Raw genomic sequence first — 14363 nt, forward strand, 5'->3', positions numbered from 1 at the left:
GCTATTTAAATCCCGCTGAATGGATTTTCAATAGAAGTGATTGAAAAAAAACATTTTTAATTTTTTGGAGGAATTTGTTCCATTCTGTCTTGTGTTTCATTATAAACAGGTTTTTTTTTTTTTTTAGCAGAAATTATTCTTCGTGCCATAAATGTGTGGTGAATGCCTCCCAACCATATTTCCACACAGACCACAAGTCTTTGCCAATTTTTTTTTTTTGTATGTAGAGCCCCCACTGATGATGGCTCAGAACTGAAACCCGATCTAATGCTACTAAACTCCTGGATTGAGAAGGGTCTTAAAATCAACTTTGGCGGTTTAGACAGAAATTAGCCCAGAGCCTCTGGTTTCTCTCTTTTACTAGAATTGTTGATGATGCAAGACAAAGCCTACTGAATATTGGACAGTAAGCCTTTGAGGGCAGGGATCAGCTCTCTACTCCTCACTTTGATACCCTTCACACATGGGGAGCGCTCTAAACCATGCATTCTCAGTGGAGATGAGAGCACCCTCCAGGGTGATTCTTGGGGGAAGGGCGTAAGAAAAACCTTAGAAATGGTTTATGGCCCTTCGAAGGGCCACATTGCATAAGCAGATATACAGTATACCTGTGGCACTAAATTTTCATGGGGAGATTGGGTGAAAAAGATCTAAAAGCTCCTTAGGGGAGTTATAATTTAAAAAACAGTTTGAGGGGCCCCTGGGTAGCTCAGTCGGTTGGGCGTCCGACTTCAGTTCAGCTCATGATCTCACTGTTGGTGGGTTCTAGCCCGTGTCAGGGGCTCTGCGCTGATAGCTCAGAGTCTGGAGTCTGCTTCGGATTCTGTCTCCCCTCTCTCTCTGCACCTTCTCCCTCGCACTGTGTCTCTCGGTTGCTTGAAAATAAATAAAGGTTTGAAAAAAAAAGTTTGAGAAACACTGCTGTAAACATATTTATTGACTGAGTGTAATTTATGGCTGGGGATGGTGTTTCATGGCTCCATCTTGGACAAGTAACCTAAGCAAAGATTCCTGTATCTGGAGACTTAGCCAACTGCCATAATATTTTGACTTCGGTTTCAATTATACTCTACATGTCCCACTGTCCTTGTGGTTTGAGATTCAATGTGAAGCCACGGGCACCAGGGAGGACTCTTTGGTCCTTCACCAATTTGAGTGCAAAAGTGAAAGAATTCCATCATGGAAAAATTGGAAGGGAATGAAGCTGGTACCACGAAAGTAGCAAGGAACAAGGCAAAGCTATTTCATGGGGAATGACCCACAAACTATCTCTTACAGAGCGTCCATTCAGCTATGACTCTGCCACTTACCCAATTTTTTTAAGACGAAAATCTCAGTTTCCTCCTCTCTGGAATGGGGACAAGAGTAGGTGTCATCCCCACCTCAGAGTGTTCTGGTTGATATCAAATGGGATCACCTGTGCGGACACACGGTCTAACCTGTAAGTTGTTAATTTTAGCATATTGTTATTTTCCCGATGATTGAAATATTATTTCCCTAGACTATGAGGACGCAAGCAAGGATTTGAAAGAGTAAGATCTTTCCTTGCCAGTGAAAGATCCATTTCAGGCCCTGGAAGACTTCACATGACGTGGCGCATGCCACGTGCCCCTACTTGGATGCAAAAAGAGCTGGAAGGTGAGGCTTCAGACCAAGCACTTACTTTCCAGAAGCGAATTTGTACAATTGAAGGGTGCCACAAGGAAGACAGCTAACAGGCTGTGCCATGAAAGAAAACCACTTAAAACTATACCTAAATGTTAATTACCCATAGCACAAGCATACAAGAAGTTAAACCATCTTAGAATGGTACCTTCAAAAGTGGTTCCAGTTCTGCATCTTGACCCCCATTTCTGTCCTTGGGTCTTTGCAAGAACACCTCCTTCTTTCTACTTTCATTGTGTATATTTTACTGTTAGGGCAAGTGCCCTTCTATCTGTAGGAGTTTCTTTAACCATAGATTCCACCCCTTTACCCTACAGGAGTTTTCCCCTATATTGGAGTTTATTCAGTCTGGAATAATCTGCCATCTTGGGAGATTCCTGGGGAGAATGTAGGACAGTAGGGCATTCCATGGAAGCCTTTGACATTCCAAGACCTTCAAACAAATCCACTGGGAGGGGAACACAATGGTTCTGGTCCCTGTAGAGCTTTCCACACCAAGGTAAGGGGCAGTTACACTTTCTTATCTTTCCACTTTTCTGGAGTATTATTGAAACAGATACACACGTATACACACATATAGAGGAATCTTCTGAAGACAAAGATCACTTTTCAGAAAAAATTCCAGTTTCAACCCACAGAAAGGGACAGAAACCCTTTTTTAACTGCACCACCATGGTAAGCTGCTTTGGTAAACTGCTTCTCTCATAGTAGAGTTCATGATTCAAATATTAAAACAGAGTAGTGTTGGTTGGTCATTTGTTTTTCACTCATCTTTGACTTTAAAAAAAAGTTTATTTCTTTATTTTGAGAGAGACAGAGAGAGTGTGAGTGGCAGAGAGGCTGAGAGAGAGAGAGAGAGAGAGAGAGAGAGAGAGAGAATCCCAATCAGGCTCCACAATGTCAGCTCAGAGCTTGATATAGGGTTTGAACCTGAGATTGTGACCTGAGCCGAAATCAAAAAGTCAGATGCTTAACCAACTGAGCCACCCAGGCGCCCCTCCTCTTTGATTTTTAAAACTACGCTTAAACTTTGGGAGAATAAGAAATATGAAGCATTGTATTTATCATTTGCAATAGTTTAATTAAATTCCCAGACAAATGCTATTCCTCACCCCCCAACCCTATGGGGAGTAAGACTAGTTTCATTCTTCCACTTAAGACTTATTTTCACTTCCTTCCAGCCTGCTTTCTCCTGTTCATTTGTGCTTCAATGCCTTTGCCTACTGTGTCCCCCTGACTAGCAATGCCCTTTGAATGATTTTTTTTTTCATCTTTCAAGATCCAACTCACTCTGTGCCACTTTCCCTGGCTTCTCTGGCCCATGCTGGCTTGTCTCTCTGACCTTCTACTATGTTCCACAAAGTTGAATAAATAATTGCTTTACATGTTTTTTCCTCTGTTGCCAAGGTTGTATTTGCCGGCACGCGGAGTAAGTGCTTTATACATATTTATTGTCTGGATGAATCTCACTTGATGGCTGGAAGTGAGAGAACATTCTTGGGTAATTGATGAGAACTGGTGTTTCTTCAAACTCTCTGGGAACAAGGAAATTAGCTTATGACTTCATTCTCACAGGCTGTGCAACCTTGAGCCACTTACCTAACTTCTGTAAGTCTCGGTTTGGGTATAAAAAGGAGATAATGGAAAAACGACCACTTTGTCCATTTTTTGGAAGAATGAGGAATAAGATAGGAAAAGTGGCTAGTGCAGCGCCTGGCATATAGCAGGTGTTCAATCAATAGTAGCTGTCATTAAGAGTGTTGTTATCGTCGTTATGGTAATTCTCTGCATTATCCGATACAGTTCTGGGCATGTTGATTGACCATCTAGTCCTGAACAATGAGGCTGTTCAAGTGTCCTGTAGCATCCTTCACTGGCCTGTTCTCTATGATTTGCTCAGGGTGCAAGAGACCTGTCGAGGAAAATAAGTTGGAAGATTCAGTAGAAGTGCTGTATCCAAGTATCATAGCCAAGCTACGTAAAAAATGAAAACTTTCCCACTGAATTTCCTGGACTGGCATGAGGTGGGTGTCGTACCCACACCTTAGTTCAGACTACGTGAGGAGTGTGATAAACCAGAACTCTGAATAGTGGCTTTCATGAAGCGGCTCAGATAAAAATCTTACTATTCAATTTTTTATTTACAACTTGGAAATTCTAGATTGGTTGACGTTGGCTCCATACTTTAAACCAACTGATGGGAAGAAAAATCTGTTATTGATTTACTGGCCTTCTTTTTTTTTTCTTTTTTTTTCCCCTCTTGCCTCTGAGCACTGATGAAAAGTCTCTCCAAAACAAGTATTGGGGGCCTCACAGTCCTCAGGGAACTGAGGGAGGAGGTGTGGGGTGGGCAGCATTTGCATCTCATTGCTGGCTTCGAGGGTTGTGTCCCTTCTTCAAACGTTTCACTCTGGCAAGCCACTCTTCTTCCCCCATCCTCAGGGAAGCCCTTGCCCAGCAGAGTGGCCCATAAGCAGGAATCAGCAGACTTGGATTCGGTTCCAACAGGGCTCCCTCAACAGCCCCTCCCATGAGCTATACACATCTCAGTAGACGTCTTTCCTGGACAGTCTCCTACCTTTGCCACTCTATCCCCCCAGGGGAGGGTCTAGAGGTGGAACAGTTCCATCAGGTAGGTAAAGGTACAGGGGGAAAGACAGACTTTGATCCAGCCATAGAGGAAGCCTCATACTCTGCGTTAGGGCTAAATCTGAAATTGGACACGCACACACACACTAATGATGGGGAGCTGAGTGCCAGATACCACGCTAGGTGCCATCTTACATATTCTTCATAACAATCCTGGATAGTGGAACTTACTACCTTGAATAAGGCTCAGAGAGCCCAGGCGGCTCCCCCAATATCGCATGGCTGGTGGGTGGTTGGAGCTGAACAAACCATTTCCCCCCGGGCTTCGATCGCCCACGGGAGGGGGTTGCTTGGGCTTCCTGGCCTCAGTAGAGACGCACGGGTCACTACAGAGAACTGCGCTCAAGTAAGCTGGCAAGAGAATTCTGGCCGCGGAGGCAGCGCCCTGTTCCTTGCCCTGCCCGTTTTTCAAAAAAGCCGGCCTTAGACCAGTCCCAGCATCACTCCCGCCATATCTGATTCGATAAGGAGTTGCAGAGCCAATAAGATTCAAGGGGAGGGACGTGAACTTCGCCTCTCCATGGGGAAGATGACAGTAAATGTATGGTCCTATGTAGTTTCACCAGGTCTCCAGAGCAACTTGTTCCCAGGGCGTTCTGGGGGCGCTGAGTTTTTTACTGTACTTCATTTTCATGTTGTACCTTGCGCTTTTCAGAACATCTCAGGGACTATTTACTTCATTTGATTTTCTTCTCTATTTTTTTTTTTTAAGTTTACTTATTTATTCTGAGAGAGACAGAGACAGCGTGAGTGGGGGAGGGGCAGAGAGCAGGAGGGAGAGAATCCCAAACGGGGGCCGCACCACCAGTGCGGAGCCTGATGCAAGGCTCAAACTCACGAACCGTGAGACCATGACCTGAACTGAAACCAAGAGTCAGTTGCTTAACCGACTGAACCCCCCAGGTGCCCCTCATTTGATTCTCTTTTCTAAACAGAGCAGCTGGAGAGATTCTTTTTAAGAGTCAAGTCAGATTATGTCATACGTCTGCTGAAAATCTTCCAGTGGTTTCCATCCTACTCAGAGTCAGAGTCAAAGGCCTTACAAGGTCCTAATCCATCTGGTCCCATTTCCTTAGGGCCTCAGACTTACTACACCCCCCACCCTCATCCCTTCCATTGCTCTGGCCTTGCTGTTTTTTAATGTGCAGGCTCACTCACCTTTGCCTCAGGGCCTTTGCACCACCTGGAATACTTTTCCCGCAAATGTTCTCTGGGGTCCCTTCTTTGTATCCTTTGGGCCTAAGTCTCAATAGCCGCCTCTTAGACATGCCCTCCCTGGTCTCTCTTCAGCACTCCTCATTCTCCTTCATGTCTGACTATTTTGCCAAGACACTTATCACCGTTGGAAATTCTACGTGTTTAGTTTACTCACTTATTTATCTGCTTCCCCCCGTGGAGCTCTAGGGAGAGAGATTTTTACCCAGTTTGTTTACAACTGCACCGCCCCCCACTTCCCCGAGACTACCACCAGGCCTGCCCCTGAGCGATGATCCATAAATATTTGAATTCAATACGAAATATTGAATAAAAGCGTGAATTCTTGCAGCAATGATATTTTCTAGTCAAGGTAAGTATTGTGCTCTCAGCTTTACAGACGAAGAAACAAGCCCACGAGTTTCCGTGACTGGTCTGAGGTCACGCAGATGGCGGTAGAACTGTCTAGAACCGAGTGCCATGACCCCTAGCCCCAGGTCTTTTGGGCAATAAATTGCTGAGTTCCCATGTGGCTATTTCCATGCAGGGATGTGAACGACTCTGATATGGGTTCAGATACACAGACACGCAGGCTCCCACTGCAGTGAGAAGAGGGTACCACACGACTATCATTTCCTGGACAGAGAAATATGCATCTCTGCCCGCTGGGTTCAGAGCAGTAGTAATTACGAGAGTCTGGAAGGAAGTGAGAAAAACATCAGGGACGTTTAACAACCTTCACTGACCTGCAAATTATTATTTACAGTAACACAGAGCATTTCCTCTGCGGAGGCGAAGACACAGAACATATTATGCCTTTTTTTTTTTTTTTTTTTTTTTTTTTTTTAACATATAAGCCTGAATCCCCATAGCATGCTCCGGAAGCAGACAAAGAACAGAAAAGAGTGAGTGGACAGGTCAGGATGGACTTAGCCTTAGGGGATGAAAGGAACGGATTCTCGCCATCCTTTTTATTAAATTCCTCCCAGAAACTCCCTGAATTTGATATTAAAACAATCTGAGAATCGCATTGTAAACTCTTCAGAGTCTGGGTCGGGCCTTACTGTTCATGCATCTCCTGTTGGTTGAGCGTACTGCTTTGTGACAGAAGGTCCGGAGAAGTGTGTCCAAATTGACTGCCAGGGCCAGGGCTGGAAGAGGCTTTGATTCGAGGCTCTTCCAACCTTGGCCCCCGGGGCACCCACCATCCCTGGCCTGGGCCTACCAGAGCTCTCCGCCTCTGCCGACAGGGAGCTCATTACCAAATAGAGCAGTCCTTGGTTCTTATTATACTTCTCAGGCTGAACTCCTGTCTGCCTCCTGTGAGGCCCACCCTTCGGCTCTAGTTCTGGGCTCGGGGGTGAGAGAGACTAAGTTAACATCAGGTAAGCACTTGCACGTGTTAACGAACATGTTCTCAGTGTCTCACAGGCTCTAAAAGGCAGAACTTGGCAGCTAGGAGTTCTTGAAAGCAGGAGTTCTCTGAAAGTCCTCCTGTGTGTGTGTGCGTGTGTGTGTGTGTGTGTGTGTGTATTACGGGGTGGGGACTGGGTTTCTAGCGTGATGGTGCAGAGCATGACGTTGGAGTCAAGATGCCTGGGGTCTGCTCCTGGCTCTGTCACACAGCTGTGTGGTTCGGGTATGGCACTTAGCCTTTCTGTGCCTCAGTTTCTCCACCTGTAGAATGGAAGTAATAATGACAGCTTCATAGGGTTGTTGTGAAGCTTAAGTGAGCTAATGTCTGTGAAGTGCCTACCTAGCCCATCGTTAGCCCTTCTATGCTGTCCACACACGCCCGCTCATGCTCACGCGCGCTCTCTCTCTCTCTCTCAAAAATAAACAAACATTTAAAAAAATTTTTTTAAATAAATAAATAAACGTGACATCCTCTACCTCTCGACTCGTGACAAAGCCTGCACATCAGAATGAATTTCTGGATTCATTTAGTCAGAATTAGAGCGAAATCACAAAATAAGAAGAAAATGGTAGCCATGTACCAAATGTTGGATGGGTTAGAAAAGAACCATGAAGAAAGGAAGCTGACACTCTGAGGGCCAGCTGTGGCCCGGGCCTGCATGAGGCCGTCCGCCTGCCCCCTCCTTCCACAGCCCTTGGGGTCGTGGTCAGAATCTCCCTGTTGTTAACGATGAGCAGTGAGCAGCTCAAAGTTCCCCGCTTTGAATCGAGAACCCCAACCCTAGTCAGTCTGCACCTGGCGGGGTAAGAAGCCTTCTGGATGTGGCGGGAATTTGGAGCCGGGGGGCAGGAGACCTGGTTTCTTATCACAAGTATTGAGGCAGGCTGGCTCCTGTTTCTTCACGGGTCAAGTGGGCCTCGGAATATCCACTTTACATTTCTCCCAGGGTTTGTAAGGTTGCTTTTGATCATTTAATTCATTTATGTGTAATATTTATTTATAGGCACAAGAACAAAACCAGAACTACCAAAGGCTGTTGGAGTGGGGGGGGGGGTCTCTTTCTCAGGCCCCAGCTGTGGGTCCGTGCCCCGGACGTGACTCCCTAACTATGTCAGTATTTAGTTTTGGCGATTTCTACTACAAACTTAGATAATTCCCTTATACAGCTGTGTCTTGAACGTGTTTAAATTGCATCCGTTCTCCCTCTGCTATGACAGGGATTTTAGCACAATTAGGCTCTCTCTCCTTTCCTCTGTGTTTTTGTACCTAAGACCGCTGTCTTCATAATCTCCTGGTCACCTTCATAGTTTTAAATAATGTACCTAAATCTTCATGTTGTGATTCCTCAGCTGTTACGCAGTACCTGTCGACTTGCCGGTAGAACAGAAATGCCACAGAAACGTCTGCCCCTTTGGCTCCTTGCCACCTCCCAGGGCCCAGGACCTTCCCAACACAGGTAGGCACTTGCTTGCTATTTGCTGCATGGACGACTGTAACCTGAGCCAGAAGCACACCTGCGCTGCCTTCCCCTCCCCCACCTTCCCCACTTCCTTCTCTGAACTGTAGTATTCACTTTACTTTTTCAGGGTTTTTACGATTTATATTCTAGGTCTTCCAGGTTTCATCTGTAGGTTGGTTGGAAAACCTGAAAAACAAGGACACCAGGGTGGCTCGGTCAGTTGGGCGTCAGACTCTTGGTTTTGGCTCAGGTCATAATCTCACGGTTTGTGGGTTCGAGCCCCCCATCGTGCTGTGCACTAACAGCGGGAAGCCTGCTTGGGATTTCTCCTTCTGCCTCTCCCCCACTTGTGCTGTCCCTCTCTCTCTCTCAAAGTAAGTAAATAAAAAAAAAAAGAGAGAGAAATTCTGAAAAGCAATACACAGGGTATAGAATACTGTGATTATAAAAATATTATATATTGCAGAACCAAGGAATATAACCACATCTGCATCACTTAACAAGGGGACCTTGGGCAGGGGATGTTCCAGAAGCCAAGGCCAAGTGGATTTTTTTTTTTTTTTACCCAAGCAAATGCCGTCACAGCCAGTTGCTGTCCATGGAGGAAGGTTGGGGGCTGTAAAACTCAGAAAGGCCTTTAATAGTGACCCCACAGCCTATCCCTTTTCTTCATAGCTATGGTTCTGATTTGGGAGTCTCCCCAGGGCTTTTCTGGGAAGGGCACCTCCTTCCCCAGGCTAGTTCTCTCTTCCTCTATGTGTTTTTGGGGTGTAGATTATTCCACTCAACTTTATCCGTCAATATGACCTCATCCTCTTTGTGTTCTAGGCGTTTGTGAAATTTTCTGGATTGCTGCTGGGATCTTTTCATGCTTGATATGGATTTATTCTTTTGCATTTATTTACTGTTATTTCAATAAGATTTGGGAAGAAGGAGAGGTAAAGTAGGCCCAAGGTACCCTTTTGACCTTCAGCATTTATTTTGAAAATTTTGGAATGAACAAATATTTCTTCAGTGAATAACTAGGAGACCTTCTGGTTCAGGTGAGGAGGCTTGTCATGAGTGGGGTGTTTGATGGGGTCAGAGAACCAACACTTACATCCTAACAAACAGGGCCAATTTCATGTCCTTATAGATAAAAGAATACTTTCACCGGGACTACCTTGACAAGTTCATGTGTCCATGAGATGAGAATAGAGAAAAAAAGTACAGGAACAAGTTCCAGCGATGAGAAGAAGAATGAAAGAAGCATTCCATAATTTATCTTAAGGCAGCAATAATTTGTGTGTCTGGAGACACGCTTTGCAGGGAAAAGAATCAAGACTCGCTGAGGCAATGTCACGTAACAGAACGCGTGGGGTTGGTGACAAGCAGACGGAACTCTGAAACCTCGTTGTGTCTTATGTATCTTCCGCAAAGTGGGTACAGTAAAATCTGCTCGGCGAGGATTGAGCAAAGCGACACATGGGAGGTACTCAGCACGGTGTGGGTTCTTTGGGACTGGTAATCCCCATGAGGCCGGGGGAATGGACTAGAAGAAAGTTGAAAGATTTGTATACCAGCTCTGTTGGGTTTACTGCAGCCATTGCTGTATCTTTATTGTCTTTCTGTCTGTTTTTGTCTGTTTCTCTCCCTGTCTCTTCTCCTCTCCCACCCCAGTCCTCAGCGCTAGTAAAATCTTTAAGCATCCTTTGAAAGAAAATTGCATGGTATCACTCACAGGAATGTGCTACCATTTCACGGTGGCCATCCGCAGCTCTCTCCCAGGACCCCAGATGGAGAATCCCAGCCGGGCAGGAGAGCCTTTGGTGGAGGGGCAGTGGTGTTTCCTGGATGCTCTTTTGCCCTCTCAGCCATTTCCCTTAAGATGAAATGATCCCCTAGTTATGGGACAAATTTAGCCCCTATCCCTCCATGGCCAGGGGCTGTGGCAATATTCTACTGACTCCTCCTCACTGGATTTTGGAAGTGTAGACCGGAAAATCACTGTCAGGTTCTGAGGGCAGCACATTATGGAATAATCAGGACTTGGCACAGGATGATGTTAAAAGTGCTTTCTTTCTTCCCCAACACTACTTTCAGAGATGCTTGGTCAGATCGTTCTTCACTGCTTGGGGGCCGGCAACAGTGCACAGATCCACATGGCCTCCCGGAAACCGGGCAAGTCCTTACTCCACCAGAGTCGGACTAGACCTCTTGGTCCCATCAGCCTCTCGTCTATAGACATTTTTCCTCGTGGTAAAGCAGCCCACCATGAGCTCCCCAAACACTCCCTGAGGTCAAGCCTCTCCCCCAGTGAGGGATGAGAAGCGCCAACCTCACTGGCTGTGTGACTTTGAGCAGGTTACCTAACCTCTCTGGGCCTCCATTCCTCCAGCTCCAAAGCGGAGTTAACAATAGAACCTACCTCAGAGGGTTGGGATGGGAATTCCACGCATTAGAGTATCCATGAAAAGCCTTAAGACAGTGGTTCTCAACTTTGGTGTGCTCAGAATCCCCTGGAGGGCTGGTTAAAACACAGATTGCTGGCTCCCAGCCCAGCACGTCCCTTTAGTTTGCATTTCTAACTAGTTCCCAGGTGATGCCTACGCTGCCTGCCCGAGAACCACCCCCAACTCCCCCCACCCCATTTTAGAACAACACCTGACATGGGACCAGCTCTGTATGATTTGTTACTCGTTATTTACCTGAAAGATTTAAAAAAGGAATGCCACGGTACCTTTGGAATACATGGCCTGATTAGGTAGTCCTTTTAGAAGATTCGGGATATCAAGGGGATTAGCTAGCCCTCCTATCTCGCTGGAAGGGCTGCAGGAAGATTAGGAGATGGTGGGGACCGGAGACGAGACGGGCAGCCTGGATGCATTTCAGTATCCAGGAGCCCCGTTGGCCTCCCCCTGCCGCTGAATTTATGGATAAAACAGAAGGCAGGCGCTGGGGAGCCAGATGAGGCCTGCCTTGCCTCGCTCTCCAAGTATTTGGGGCTCAGGGTGGTACCAGGGGCTGTGGGAAATCATGACACTAAAGACTGGACCGCGGCCTTCGGCAATCTCAGTTGCAGAGCTCCCCCCCCCCCACACACACACCAAACAGTAAATAGCCACTGGGGGCGTGTAAGGTGAACAAGATGCCCCCCCCCCCCCCGTACTAGCCTTACGGCCTCAGGGGAGATGCTCTCGCTGGCTGAGCCTCAGTGATCTCGTGTATCCTCCCAGGGTCCCTGTGACGATAGGAAGCGCGGTAGAGCCCCGTGAGAGCGGGGACCTGTCTGTGCTTCGCACCGCGGCATCCCTGCTCCCGGCTGGTCCCCCCTACATGACAGGTGTGCCCTACTCTTGGTAGAAGGGGTGCTCTGCTGAGTAAAGCACTCGCGGCATCTGGCTGGTGGCGTCTGGGCACGGGCAGCTGTCCTTGTGACTTCAGGTGAGGACTGGCCTAATCGGGGGAGACGACTGGAAGATGTGGCAAGCTCTCCAGATCTGGAGGGATGGCAGGGAAGAGGAGGACGGAGGACGGAGGAAGGAGGGTGTTTCAGATGGGGCTGAGGGCATAAGGCAAGGGGCGTTCCAACAAGGGGCGTTCATCTCCCCCCAACTGCCTGCCCATGAAAAAAACAAGAGGCAAAGAGTGCAGGTCAGTTTCTTCTTGTTTGCCTTCTAACTGACAGAGCATTTTGATGGAGACCAACCTGGGCATAAAAGGACATTCTTCATGTTCTCTGATCATGCCAGAGTGTCTTAGGTCAGTGCGTGCATAGGAGGCGTTCCACAATCTGTCTTCAGCTTAACCTTCCAACCGCATATCCATTTCTTCCCATCCAGGACTGTGGTGGCCCCCTAAACCTGGAAAACTCCTATTCATCCTTCAGGACCCAGCCGGTGCCTCCTTCTTGCGCAGGCCTCAGAAGAGGAGGTCGCTTCTGTTGCATTTCCCCAGCCTCCGGTCTGGAAGGAGAAACACAATTCAGCAAAGCTCCCTTCTCCGGCTCCGGCCCCACCTGTCACTAGGGGAGCCTCAGCCGCCCGACCTTCCACGGCTTCCTTCTGTAGTTTTCCTGAGTGTCTCCAGAAGGTGTCATCTGTGTGCTCTCCTGTGGGCAGCTGTTTATCTCCCGCATGGCATTTGTCAGTGCCCTTCTCCGCGGAGGGGGAGCAGGCTGCGGGGTCCCCCCGCCCCCCGGCTGCTGTCCGTGTGCCAGTGGTGTAACTGAGGCCACAGCACAGCGCCGCCTCCCGCTGCTGCGTGCTGAAAGCTGTGCTTGCTTTCCCGCAATCATGTGGTCTGGCTCCCAGATCCGTGCTGCAAACAACTCCGAAGTGGGGACAATGAGAGTCTAAGAATACAGACGGGCTATGAATAGCTCCCGCTCGCCGCGCCTTTCCTGTGCACGAGGAAGGGCGCTATAAACCCTTCTGTGGAATCCACGTTGTAATCCCCGCGCTGAACCCTGGATTGTTGCTAGTGAGGACCGCAACCCCCAGAGGCTCAGGGAGATTCAGTAGCTTGCTTCGGTGTTCACAGCTGGTAATGGGTGGCTAGGAGTTTAAACCCGGGTCAGCTTGGCTCCAGAGTCCAGAACCTTCATGTCCCTGCCTTGGTATGCACACCAGCTCCCATGAGACGGAGCGATGCCCTCCTCCATGCTTCCCAGTTCCTTTGGCAGTCCATCGGCTGGAAGGCTCTATCTTACCCCACAGCAGCGCCTGGCTCTTAGTACAAGTTCAACAACGATTAAATGAATGAAGAAATAAATAACTAGAGTCTTAGTCTCACCTGACACTCCCACCCCCAACTGATGGGCCTGGGGAAGGTCTCCATATCTATCCTTCCTCAACTTTCACAAATCAGGGCAATAATATATTGCTTGGATGGGGTTCTTATAAAGCAGGCTGAGACGCCAACGCCTAGGAAACAGAACTCCAGTCTCAAAGGGGTCGATGGCAACAACGTACCAGCCTCACTGGGTTTGGCCCCCCACCTGCTCACACAGGCCTCAGTCCTCTGCAGAGCCCTGCCCAGTCCTTTTGGGAATCCTGGGAGAATATGTCACGTGTGCCAGCAGTGGTCTTCATGCGGTATCTTCCGCTTCCCTCCTTTCCCTCTCAAGGCCCTTGCGATGATGTCCTCTCTGGGCACGGCCCTCTAGGCCGCCTCACCCTGCACCTGCACCCACCACAGGACTATTGTCCACCATGTTCAGGGCCGTCTCCTCTGAGAGTGGCCAGCCTTCACGGTGCCAGAGCCACTCTGTGTCCTGCTTAGACGTGAAAGGGCTGCTACCCTGTTCCGTGTCACACATTCCATCCTCTGGGGCTTGACCAGATGATGATATGAGTGCCCCATGACTTACCAGGTCCTTTAGAAATCCTCTCCTCCAGGGGCGCCTGGGTAACACAGTCGGTTGAGCGTCCGACTTCGGCTCAGGTCATGATCTCACGGTTCGTGAGTTCGAGCCCCGCATCGGGCTCTGTGCTGATGGCTCGGAGCCTGGAGCCTGCTTCGGATTCTGTGTCTCCCACTCTCTCTGCCCTTCCGCCGCTCACACTCTGACTCTGTCTCTCAAAAAAAAAAAATTAATAAATAAACATTAAGACATTTTTTTAAGAGACAGAAAGAAATCCTCTCCTCCAGCTTCACATGGCCCATCCCCAAAGTGCCCAGACGCATGCGTGGAACCAGGGGGTATGTGTGCACACGCGTGCACTCTTGTGACTCCATGCTGTCCCCCACCCCACCCCCTGCCTTGTTCCCCACACTACACGCCAGGCTGCTCCTTAGACTTCTTTCCCCATGACGCTAATCAAACCCTGAGTATAGCTGTTTGCTAGTCTTGGTTCCTCACCCTCCTCCCCACTCATCAGGCAAATCCAGCCACATATGGATTCATTTTAAGGATTATGTAGGACCCCCCCCCCCAACTCCCCACCATCCCTTAGCTACAGACTTAAGAAGACCAGCTCCTCAGTCCAGACGTCAGGT

General features: G+C 48.2%; 1 long non-coding RNA gene across 2 annotated transcripts; it reads left to right on the forward strand.

The window, feature by feature from the left end:
• Positions 1-2081: 2081 nt before the first annotated feature.
• LOC147580968 (uncharacterized) lies at positions 2082-9901 on the forward strand. Of its 2 annotated transcripts, none has more exons than XR_015250808.1 (4): positions 2082-2164; positions 8275-8381; positions 9213-9427; positions 9527-9901. It is a non-coding gene; the product is annotated as an uncharacterized LOC147580968 (long non-coding RNA). The 2 variants fall into 2 exon arrangements; XR_015250807.1 differs by lacking the exon at positions 2082-2164 and adding an exon at positions 2175-2340.
• The last annotated feature ends 4462 nt before the right edge of the window (positions 9902-14363 follow it).

This window comes from Puma concolor, chromosome B2 (assembly GCF_028749965.1).
Source record: "Puma concolor isolate L17-30 chromosome B2, mPumCon1.1.hap2, whole genome shotgun sequence".
In the NCBI taxonomy this organism is placed as follows: domain Eukaryota; kingdom Metazoa; phylum Chordata; class Mammalia; order Carnivora; family Felidae; genus Puma; species Puma concolor.